The following is a 12,434-nucleotide window of genomic DNA, read 5'->3' on the forward strand; positions in this document are numbered from 1 at the left end:
AGAATTTGTGGTAGTGCCAAATAAAGGCAAAGCCGAACCTTTCACAAGAGTGTGCCTTTAGAAAGGTTCTACAGCATTGTTGTACACGTTGTGCTAGTATTTTTAATTTCGGTGTTCAGTCTCCAAGTAGCAATAAAGTACTGATCAGCTTTAAATAAAGTAATATCCTTTCATTCAAACAATACAATCCATATTTACATCTTTGAAACTTTGGATTGAGGGGATCATCTGAATTCATCTGCAGCATTCACGTTAGGACACCCTATCAAAGCTAAGTTACTTTGAAGAGCTATAATGAAACTGAAATGTCATTATGTCAGAAGGGAGCAGTGAAAAATGAACTGGGTTGTTTCTATGATGATGAAGCTCTGTTAGCGAGGTCATAGTATTTTATGAAATATGTGAGGAGAATTATTTTGATCTATTTTTGTGAATAAAATATTACTTGGATAAAGAAAAGTCTTTAAATAAACCTAACTTAGTGTTTGTCAATTGCAAGAATATAATATAAGAAGGGAAAATTAGAATGTCTAAGAATAATAAGGAAGGCCCTAATCAGGAGGAGTTGATTAGGAAAATTGTTTGTAAAGAGATTCCGGTGGCTGTTCAAGAGTATTTTAGACAGGCATTGGGCAGAAAAAGAAATATTGATGATGATGATGAATATTGTTCCTTTTCTGATGAGGTGAATCACAACAAAGCTCCAGGTGGCGGGTGTCTAAAAAGAGGAACCATTGAAAGGAGACCATCCAGTGAGAGAAGAGTCCAAAGCAGCTCAATGAGAAATGGTGCCCAAAGCGGTACAAGGAAGGGTCAGTTTAACACTAAGAAAGATTAATAACCTATAGAGGATACAGGAGTGTCTAAAAGCTGATCTGAGGAAGATCTTGATGAGTATATTTTAGATTTGGAATATAAAGATGGGTTAGATGAGGAGAGTGAGGTAAGTGACAAGACTAAGGTAAAGGATACATTGGTTAATCCTTTTGTAGAGAAATTATTCAATACTAAGGATAGAAGACATCTTAGAGGTTAAGGACTGGTGGCCTTTGGATCATGTATCTGATTACATTAAGTCTAGGTTGTGTGAATCTTTGGAGAAGGAAGAAAAGAATATTATGCTGGCTGAATGTTCCAGACTACATAAAAGTGAGTCTTTTAGCATCGTTACCTCTCCACCCCCACCTCACACACACACACACACACACTTTTTGTCTGATATTGATGCTGACTTGACTGAAAGTGTGCTGGGATCCTGCTACCAGGCCCCAGCACCAGCTTTCTTTCCCAAAAACGGTACCATTGTTTCCACAATTGGCCCACCCCTGGCACACAGATAAGTCCCTTGTAAAGGGTACCCATGGTACCAAGGGCCCTGTGGGCAGGAAAGGTCCTCCTGGGCTGCAGCATGTATTATGCCACCCTGGGGGACCACTCACCAAGCACATGCACACTGCATTGCAGCTTGTATGTGTTGGTGGGGAGAAAAAGACTAAGTCGACATGGCACCCCCCTCAGGGTGCCATGCCTACAAACCAGTGCCTCTGGCATAGGTAAATCACCCATCTAGCAGGCCTTACAGCCCTAAGGCAGGGTGCACAATACCACAGGTGAGGGCGTAACTGCATGAGCAAACTGCCCAACAGTGCCTAAGTCCATTCTTAGACACAGTAAGCGCAGTGTGGCCATATAAAGTACATGAGCTGGGGGTTTGTCATTACGAACTCTACAGCTCCATGATGGCTTCACTGACGTCTGGGAGGTTTGACATCAAACTTCTCAGCACAATAAACCCCCACTGATGCTAGTGTTGGATTTATTGAAAAATGCAAACAGAGGGCATCATAGAGATGACCTCTGTATTTTAACCAACCCTTTAGTGTAAGGCTGACTAGTCTGGGCCAGTCTGCCACTAAAAGATGAGTTTCTGACCCCATGGGGCCCAATGTGCCCTCTGGAGTCAGAAACAAAGCCTGCTCTGGATGGGGGTGCTTCACACCTCCCCCCGCAGGAACTATAACACTTGGCGGTGAGCCTCAAAGGCTCAGGACTCCTGTGAGAGTGCCCAAGGGCACTCGAGCTAGTGGAGATGCCTGCCCCACCTCCAGACGAAGCCCCACTTTTGGTAGCAGGTCCGGTGGGAAAATTAGCAAAAACAAGGAGGAGTGACAACTCCAGCTAGGACCACACCTAAGGTGTCCAGAGCTGAAGTGACCCCCCCTGCAGAATCCTCCATCTTGGTTTGGGGGACAGGGACCAATAGGTTTAGGTCTCAACCCCTCCCCACAGGGAGAGAACACTGGAAGGGTGCAGTCACCCTCTGGGACAGTAGCCAATGGCTACTGCCCTCTGACCCCTGAATCCAAGTATTAAGAGCTTCCCTGAATCTAGCTTGTCAGATTCCTGATGACCTCAAAAAGAAAGAAGAAGGACTGCTAAGCTGACTCCCACCAGAGAAGACTGCAGACACCAACTGACTTGGCCCCAGCCCTACCAGCCTGTCTCCAGCTTCTGAAGCCACTGCTACAAAAAGGCAAAGCATCCTGCAGGACCAGCGACCTCTTAAAAACCCCAAGAGGACTGCCTGCCCACCAGGGGACCAAGATCTGCCTAGGACATCGTCCCTGTCCACAAAGAAACTCCAGCGAAGAACTCCTTCGAAGGACTCCAGACCTGCCCCAGATACGGGAGTCCTGCCCACTCTGCATCCAAAGCCCACGGCATGTGCCCAGGTGGCCCACTGGTCCAGAGCATGTCCCCAGACGATGCCGACCTTGTGCCCACCCTTGGTTGACCTCCTCCTAGCCTAATGCCGGAGGACCCCCCATGATTGCGAGAGAACCGGATGAAGACTCCAGATGCCAGAAGGTACCGCTGCACCCGCAGCCCCCTGGCCTTGGGGAATCCGACCTTCAGTGCTGCAACGTTCGGCAGGCGGCCCTCCTCTTCGTCCAGCCTGTTGTTTTCCTAAACAGACATCCTGGACCCAGCCTGCAGCCTTCTTGTGACCCCAGGGGTCCCCCTATTCAAAGGCACTGGGAAGCCTGACGCCAAGTTTGCACCCTGCACCAGGCCACCCCTGTGCCACTGAGGGTGTGCATTTGGTGTTGACCTGTGTCACCCCCCCGGTGATCACCTAAACCCTCCAGGTCTGCCCTCCAACAATGCGGGTACTTACCTGCGGGCAGATCCAATTCCGAATGCCCCCAGTCTCGATAGGAGCCCATTTTAAATCTTGCAGCAGCAACGACCACTGCACCCAGCTGGCCCAGTGTGGTGTTCGCCTTTAAATTGAACCCCAACCTGTGGACATCCTACCAGAGACTGGAACTGTAAATCGTGTACTTACTTCAAAACGGTACTAACTTTTCTTTCCCCCAGAACTGTGTTTTAAAATCGCACTGTGTTGATTATTGCTATTTACGTGAAAACTGTTTAACTTGCCAAACTGAAACAAAGTGGTGTTGATACATATGCTTGTTACTTACTTGAAAATGTACTTGCCTGCAACCTGAATCTTGTGGTTCTAGAAATAAAGTAACAAAATATATTTTTGCTATAAAAAAAAAACACAATTGGCCTTGAGTTAATCATTGAGTGTGTGCTTTATTTATTGACTGTGTGTGTATAACAAATGCTTTGCACCACCCTCTGATAAGCCTAACTGCTCGGCCACATAAGCCTAACTGCTCGGCCACACTTCCACAAAAGAGAGCATTAGTATTATCTTACTTTGGCCTCTGTTAAGGCACTGGGGGACCCCTGGTCTCTGTGTACACTATATCTCATTTTGACAGAGTATGTACAGAGCCAGCTTCCTACACAGACCCATTGTAGATGAGAAGGTGGCAATGACACTGAATCTGGATTATAAACTCATTAATTATGTATTTAAGATGGGCAAGGATTCCCCGGAACGGATTTGAAAAATCACTGAAGCAATGTCAAGATAGGGTGTTCGATATCCTTGGGTCACTGGCAAAGATCTTTGATGCTGTGGAGGATGCTGTTTTGAAGGGCAGGGAGTTTGATTTGACTCGGTTGTAAGGTTGGTGCCAGTGTGCCATCTGTTTCTTTAGGTCATGCAAATGGGGATCTTTTGGCGGAAAGAAAAAAGGCTGTGCTTATGCACATTAATCCTAAATTAAGCAATTTAGCTAAGCAAGAGTCGACAGATGATCCATGTGGATTGTTTTTTGGAAATGGGATGATTAAGTCCCTATCCAAATATACGTGCACCTTCACAAGCCTGAACAAAGCGCAATTTACTATGCGGAAAGTATTTTCAAACAATAGTTTTTATGGCAGGGCTGGTAGGAGAGGCCTCCCCTCAGGCTGAGCAAGTTATAGAGCCCAATATCAAAACCAAGGTTATGGATATTACCAGGGAAATCCCGGAAGCTCCCAATTTTGTCCCCAAAGAGGAAGAAGACGAGGTTGAAATAGTAGAGGAAGGGTACAGAATTCCAGTCAAGGTAAAAACCAAGGGGAGTACGACAATTTCTTCTACTTTTATCCCAACAAGTGTGAAAGGAAGGTTGAAATATTTCAAGGACCGATGGGAAATTGTGACAAAAGACATGTAGGTGCTACAAACTATAGGTTACCATAGAGAGTTTGACACAGAGCCAGTTCAGGAGAGAAAGCCAAAAATATTGGTACTTTCAAAAGATTTGGAACACAGTGCAAGATGACGTTTTACAGATGTTAGAAAACAGCGCAATATTAAAAGTAGGAGACAAAGAGAAAGGCTTTATAAGTACTTTACATCTATTGGAGAAAAAAGAAAGGATGGAGGCCAGTGACACATCTAAGAGACTTAACCAGTTTGTGATGTATCATCATTTCAAGATGGAAGGTATACATCTGCCGAGAGATTTGCTTCAGGATTTAGACTGGTTGGTAAAGATGGATCTCAAGGATGCATATTTCACAATTCCAATAGCGAAGGAGAGTGAAAGGTTCTTGCAGTTCAGATGAAAGGGTCAGCTGTATCCTTTTCAGAGTCTCCCTTTCAGGTTGTCTTTAGCCCCTTGGCATTTCACAAATGTGCTGAGACCGGTCATTGGCTTTCTAAGAGAAAGGGGAATAAGGATGATTGTTTATTTAGATAACATATTGATATTAAATCAGCATGTGGACGAGTTGTTGGGGCATTTGGAAATGGTGAAAGGTATGTTACAGGATTTGAAAAAATGTAGAGCAGTTAGCAATGGTTCTGACACAGAGTTTGGAGTTCTTAGGTTTTGTGATGAACACAGTGTTGTGCCAATTACGGCTACCAGAGAAGAAAGTGAGGAAAATAAAGCAGGAGGTGCAGATGATATTATGGAAATTAAAGATAAAAATGAGAGTTTTGGCTCAGGCGATGGGTCTGTTGTCATCTTCAATACAAGCATTTTTTTCCAGGAGCGTTACATTACAGAGTACGTCAGCATTTAAAGGCTGCTGGTTTGGCAAGAGGTTTATGGTATGGTGACAAGGTGTCTCTGACTGTGGATGCAAGAGAAGAGTTGCAGTGGTGGAAGGAGAATTGGGAAGCCTGGAACGGTTGGGCTATTTTTGGAACAAAGCCAGATTTCGTGTTGGAGACAGGTGTGAGTAACTTAGGTTGGGGAGCAACATGTTTAGGTCAGGAGGCCGGTAGAGTTTGGACTCAGAAAAGTAGAGACATATAAATTGTTTGGATATGAAAGAAGGTTTGTTTGCCCTCCAGAGTTCACAGCTGAAAGGAAGCTCTGTGTTGTTGAAGATGGACAACTTGACAGCACGTATATAAACGAGTTGGGAGGCTGCACGTTCAAGACATTGTCAGCTTCAGCGAAAGACGTATGGAAATTTCACTCAGACCACAAGATAATTTTGAAGGCAGAATATTTGCCAGGGTGTCAGAACGTGATAAACTGGAATTCACGCAATGTGATAGATTACGGCGTTTGGAAGTTAAGAGAGGACAACTTTCAGGCTAGTCTAAGGACGATCGGGCCTTTAGACATGGATCTTTTTGCTTCCAGACTAACTTTTCAGTTGCCAAATTATATCAGTTGGAGGCCAGATCCAGGAGCAATAGTAGTGGACGTGTTTATGCAGAACTGGGTAGGAATGAGGGGTTATGCTTTGCCCCTTTTCTCAATGATTCAGAGTGTTGGTCCCAGTGAGGAAACAGATGTTGGGTGGTTCTGCTTACGCCTTTTTGGAAAGCCCAGGCATGGTTTCCGACTGTAATGGAATGGAATAGGAAGAGCCATATTTGATAAAGTCCTGCCCGGGTCTTCTGTTAGACATAGAAGGCAAGGAACATACTTTGGTGGAATTGGGGTCTCTCAGTCTTCGAGTATGGAAGATATCAAGTGTTCTGGAATATTCACAGAACTTCTGGATACAACTACAAGCTTCCTTAATGAGTCATGGGCACCAAGAACTAAAAGAAGGTATAGAGGAGAATGGAATGTATGGTTAAGTTTGTGAGGGGAAAGGGATTTGGATCCCATTGAAGCTGATGAGTCAGAGCTGGCAAATTTACTGGCATGTTTATTTGATAAAGATATGTCATATAGGACAGCAAATTGTTACAGGTTGACGGGGGCAGCTGGACATTCACTGCAGCAAGGTGTGTCTGTTGGTAGAAGTCCTTTGGTTTGCAGGGTTATGAAAAGGATTCGGTTAAGAACACTGCCCAGTGCAAAGTATCAAGCTTTATGGAATGTGGATTTAGTTTTACAGTTATTTGAGAGTTGGCCAAGAAACAGGTAATTGGAAGTGAGAGGGTTGTCTTGGAAGTTGGCAATGTTGCTTTGTGGTATATCTTTTCAGAGTGTTGCGGATGTTAGAGCTTTAGAAGTGTCTTGTAGATTTTTCAGCCAGATGCAGTATTTTTCAAGATTTGTAAATGGTCAAAGATGATATGTGGGTCTATTTTTTAACCTCGGTTTGATAGATCACCTCATTTTTGTGTGGTACGGTGTTGAAAGGAGTATTAGACCAGGATGTTGGATAAAGGATGTACTGTGGTTGTTCAACTGTTAATCTCTTGTGAAACCATTTAAGGCAGTTTAGAATGCTACTATTGCTAGATGGGTGAAAGGTATTATAAAAGAGGCAGGTGTGGATGTGTCCAAGTTCACTGCTCATTTAGTTAGGGGAGCCATGGCAAGTAAAGTTTGTATGATGGGTGATCTTTTGGAAGATATTATGAAGGCTGCTGATTGTGGTCATCTGCAGAAACATTTAGGAGATTTTATTTTAAGACTGTAGATCATGTTTCAAAATGTGTATTGAAATACTTTGAACATGCATAATGTTAGTGTAGGAAAGTACCCTCTTTCTGGCATGGTTACCCCCACATTTTGCCAGTTGTCAGTATATTTTGGCTGTGTTCACTGGGATCCTGCTAACCAGGCCCCAGTAACTATGCTCTTGCCCATTAAATTTGGTTGCTTGGACCACACACACCCCACATTTGGCATACTGGTGCCCCCTTGTAAGTCCATAGTATATGGTACCCATGTGCCCTGGGCATTTGGGCACCAGGGATTCGCCATTGTTTGCAGCATGTATTATGACACCCATGGGGAGCCTCTGCAAACTGTATCAGCAAGCCTGCCATTGCAGCCTGCGTGAAAGGGTGCATGTACCCTTCTCACTACAGGTCGCTGCACCAGGTCACTACAAGTCACCCCTCTAGTAGGCCCTCCTAGCCAAGAGGGCAGGGTGCAGGTACCTGTGTGTGAGGGCACCCCCTGCATGAGCAGAAGTGCCCCCATGAACTCCAGACCCATTTTCATGGACTTCGTGAGTGTGGGGATGCCATTTTTACACATGTACTGGACATAGATCACTACTTATGCCCAACTACATAATGGTAACTCCGAACTTAGGCATGTTTGGAATCAAACATGTTGGAATCATACACAAATACTGTTGCCAGTATTGTAAGTATGATTCCATGCACTGTGGGGGCCCCTTAGAGGAACCCCAGCATTGCTTCTACCAGCTTTCTGGGGTTTTCTGGGCACCTCAAGCTGCTGCTACCCATCAGACGGGGTTCTGCCCTACTGCTGCTTGATCAGCTCAACCCATGGAAGACAGAACAAAGGATTTCCTCTTGGGGGTGGAGGGGGGTAACATCCTCTCCTTTGGAAATAGGTAATACATGGCTTGGGAGGGGTAGACTCCCCAAGCCACTGGCATGCTTTGAAGGGCATGTTTGGGGCCATACTTGCATAAACCAGTCTGCACTGGTTCAAGGACCTCCAGTCCCTGCTCTGCTGCAAAACTGGACAATAGAAAGGGGAGTGACCACTCCCCTGCCCATCACCACCCCAGGGGTGGTGCCCAGAGCTCTTCCTGAGGGTCCCTTGATTCTTCCATCTTGAATCAAAGGTGGGCAGAGGCCTCTGGGAGCATCCGAGTGGCCAGGTCAGGCAGGTACCATCAGAGCCCCCTCCTGATAGGTGGTCACCTGGCTAGGTGACCAATCCCCCTTCCAGGGCTATTTAGGGTCTCCCTCTTGGGTGGGTCCTCAGATTCCACGAGCAACACTCCAGCAGAACTCCTCTGCATTGTTTACGTCAACTTCTGGCCAATGGAACTGTAACTGGACCCTCCAGAAACCAACAGGCTGCATCCATGACAAGGACTTTGCTTACAACATTGTTTCCACGGCTTTTTCTAGCTTCTGCAACATTTCCCTGGCTGTGCATCCTCCGAGGGCGGCAAGTCTTCAGTCTGCACGAGAAGGAAGACGGAATCTCCCTTGGAGTGGAGGAGTCGCTCCCCTGCATCCGCAGGCACCAACTGCAATGACGACCAGCTGCGTGGATCCTGCATCATGGGTGGTGGTCTAGAGTGGTCCCCTTGGTCCTCTCTGCCAGCTCTCCAACTTTGGTGAAGGTAAGCCCTTGCCATCCCACGTAAGACAATACCCCTGTGCACCATGCCTCTTGCAGCTACCACAGCTTGTTGGCATCTCCTGCAAGGGATCGTCAGGCCCCATGTAACCCCACACACTCTTCCCTGTGATGCACAGTCCTCTGTGTGCTTCTCCTTCGGCGTGGGGCCCTTCCTCAGTTGTGCTGCGTGAGCTCCTCTGGGACTCCTGGGTCCTCTTCCAGTAAGTCTCCTGTGGGGACTGCCTTTTCTTCTGTAGACTCTCTGCATCGCTGAGGGTCCCCTGGGACTCACCCTCGCACCCCCTTCACGCATGGGTTGAGTCCTCTTGAGCCTTGCTGGTCCCCACCAGCTCCACTTTTCGTCTACTGTGACTCTTGCCTTTGCCAAGGATTGTTGGTGGTTTTTGCCATGCCACAGACAGACTGCAATCTTCCATCCGGTGTGGGACGTCGACTGCTTCCTCCAGCAACTCTCCACCCACTCTAAGGCTGCATTGCTGACCGTCTACGTCCTACCGTCGACCAACTCCTGCAACTACAGACAGGTGGGTAGTGACTTCTGCCACCACTGGATACTTCTGTGACTTCTGGACTTGGCTCTTCTTTTTCAGGTCTCCCTCTTGAGGAATCCACCGCTGGTTTCTTGTAGTCTTGTCTGGGTGGTGCATTATTCTTCTTTTCAGTTCTTTTGATGGTTTGGGGAAAAATCTGTGACTTACTCCTTTCTTCTTGGTCGCTTGAGGGCACTGTAGAACTTACCCTTGGGGTTCCTAGTTCCCCTCTATAGATTCCACTTACCTATGTGGGGGTCATGCATTCACATTGCATTTTGTTTAGAATATGGTTTGGGCTCTGCCTAGGGTCACTATTGCCTATTTCTATTGCACTGTTTTCAATTGCTATTTATGCCTATATCTGATCACTAGTGTACATATTTAGTGTGTTTACTTACCTCCTGTTGGGGTAATTGCCTATCTAGTATTTTTGGTAATTGTGCTACTAAAATAAAGTACCTTTATTTTTGTATCACAGAGTCCTCTTTCAAGTGTATAAGTGATATGTGACTACAGTGGAATTGCATGAGTTTTGCATGTCTCCTAGATAAGTCTTGGCTGCTCAACCACAGATACCTCTAAAGAGCCTGGCTTCTAGACACTGCCTACATTTCACTACTAGGGGAAGCACCTGGTATAAGGTTTAAGAACAATAGGTATGCACCACAAACCAGGCCAGCTTCCTCAGCTAGCCTCCTGTCTTGACTTAAAAGTGCCGATTCTTATAGGTTAACTGAATAAAGAATCGAGATTTTGTTAAAGAAAAGGAGGCTAGCATTTTCCCACCCACCCCTCCCTTGGAGGGGTTGGTAGTAGGAGAGTTTTATTAGAATTGATATGTTTATATCATGCTAAGGATATGAAATCAAGTTCAAGTACTTTTCGTATGTTGGTGTTCATTTGAATTGGTTTTATATCTTGGTTTATTTTGCAGATAATTAAAGATGATTAAGACTTGATGATGAACATTAGTATAGAAATGGTTGAGAAGAAGAACAAACAAAAGAGGAGGAAGATGGAGGCCAAGCAGTATCTATGGTACTGAACATTCCAATTTCATTGTGATGTTGGAAAGTTCTCTTTGGGTGCTTTTAATGGTTTGCTGATTAGAAGAAGTGAGTAAATGTTAATGCATAATGCTAGCCTCCTTGTCTTTAATAACATTTTGATTCTTTATTCAGTTAACATATAAGCATCTCCATTCTTCTTCAACAAGCTGGACAAAGAAAAAAGGTCAGGGCATAGCTATTTGTACATTTGTGGCATATCCATGAAGTGGTGACGGTCGATGAAGGACAGGAACCACAGGTAAGTTAAATCCTCCTTTTTATTTCAAAGTTAGGTGGTACAAGGGAAACAGGTCCGTCCGGTAACACACCGAGGCTCAACTGACACGGGGAGATTCCACACGTCATAGACCTTGGAATCCCCTCGTGTCACCGGCCATAACATTCCACCCTAGGAATGAGAATATGCACACACAACAATCCATCAAAGTACAAAATCTAGCAGTAGAAAGCTATGCCCAGGGCCTTTTCTTCACATCATTAAAATACCAGAGGGATTTACAATGGACCTGGACTGAATCACATGGTTTATACACCTTTTCCAACATCAGAACAACTTAACATTAGAACAACTTATCTCTGGATTTCTTGAAAAGGGTTTGCTTTCTCAAAGTTAAATAAGAGATTCTGAATGGAGGGAATTCAAACTCATCACATATCCAGATTCTTCAATCTTGATATTCCAAGACATCTCAGTGTCCACAATGGCTAAACAGAAATCACTCAAAATCTTCACAGCTTATACCTTAGTTCGAAATGTGTATTCAACTGAAAAGGAGAACTTTTAAAACTGTTCAGTGGGGGCAGCCACCCATAAACTTTCCTCCCAAAAACCATCCTCTCTCCCACACCGGGTCATTCACAAATGTAAAAAGGAGACATGTACCATCATCCAATGAAGGTGCATCAGAGCTGAGGAGTAGGAAAACAGTGAGGTCGTCAAAGGACGCGCTAAGTTTGTTGGCATGTAAGGCCTCTTTAGTCCTTGTTGCAATAGGAGAGAAGTGGGTTCCATAGCGTAGGGAGGATATTGAAAACATCAGCTAGTTCATAAGCTAATTTTTCATGTCAAGTAGACGCCAGAGCTTGTGGAGCCATTGTTCATAAGTCAGGGTTACAACCTTGCCCCAAAGGGGTGTGCTTCGCTACTAGCAGGAGGTGTGGTGGGAGATTTGTTTACCTGAAGTTGAACCAAGGAGGTTGAAGCCCTCTAAGGGTCTGCCCAAGGGAGTCAATTCCGGGATTTTGTCAAGGGGATAACCTTGTATCTGAGGGATAACAAGAAAGACTTTGTCCCAGACGTTCCATGGGAGGGGGAAAATCCCCATGCTATGTAGGAGGGAGCCCCTCTTAACAGACCGCCCAGCAGGAATTGGAGCGGGTCGGTGGATGGCGTGAAGTCTGGCGAGTGTTGGGTGGCAAAGATACAGCAGTTTATATGATATCTCCCCACTTTGGGCGTGGCAAGCAAAGTTGGTTGTGCAAGTACAGATTTCCTCAACTGTTTCGAGTCAACTGTGATTTTCCGGTCTCTTTCCCACTGCCGATGGAAAAGAGCTTTGAATGTTTGAGTGGAGTGTCAAGGATAATATAAATCTGTTATAAATCTGTAAAACCAGGTGTTAAGTTGTAGTGAGATGCAGGAGGAATTTTTTTTAAGAGTGTTAGGGTCCTGGTGGCAACTGGTCTAATGGTGCGATGTGTGATTCAGTGGCAAATTTGCAAGTAGTGAAAACCCACAGATTATGGGAAGCCGTAGTCATCCGTAAGGTCTTCAAATGACCTCAAAGCGTCAACGGCATAGATGTCCAGAAGGTGGAAGCAGCCTTTGGACCTCCATATCTGGAAGTCCCGTCTGAACGTGCCAGGGGAGAAGTCTGCGTTGTCTACCATATGCGTGAGAGAGTAGGGGACGAAGGCAA

At 45.4% G+C, this 12,434-nt stretch overlaps 1 protein-coding gene across 7 annotated transcripts in view; it reads right to left on the reverse strand.

Annotated features, from left to right (window-relative positions):
- SWT1 (SWT1 RNA endoribonuclease homolog) overlaps positions 1-12,434 on the reverse strand; it is a 793,385-nt gene that overhangs the window by 743,420 nt on the left and 37,531 nt on the right. The gene's annotated exons all lie outside the window — the stretch shown is intronic.

The sequence above is a fragment of the Pleurodeles waltl genome, chromosome 4_2, assembly GCF_031143425.1.
Source record: "Pleurodeles waltl isolate 20211129_DDA chromosome 4_2, aPleWal1.hap1.20221129, whole genome shotgun sequence".
NCBI classification, from domain to species: Eukaryota; Metazoa; Chordata; class Amphibia; order Caudata; family Salamandridae; genus Pleurodeles; species Pleurodeles waltl.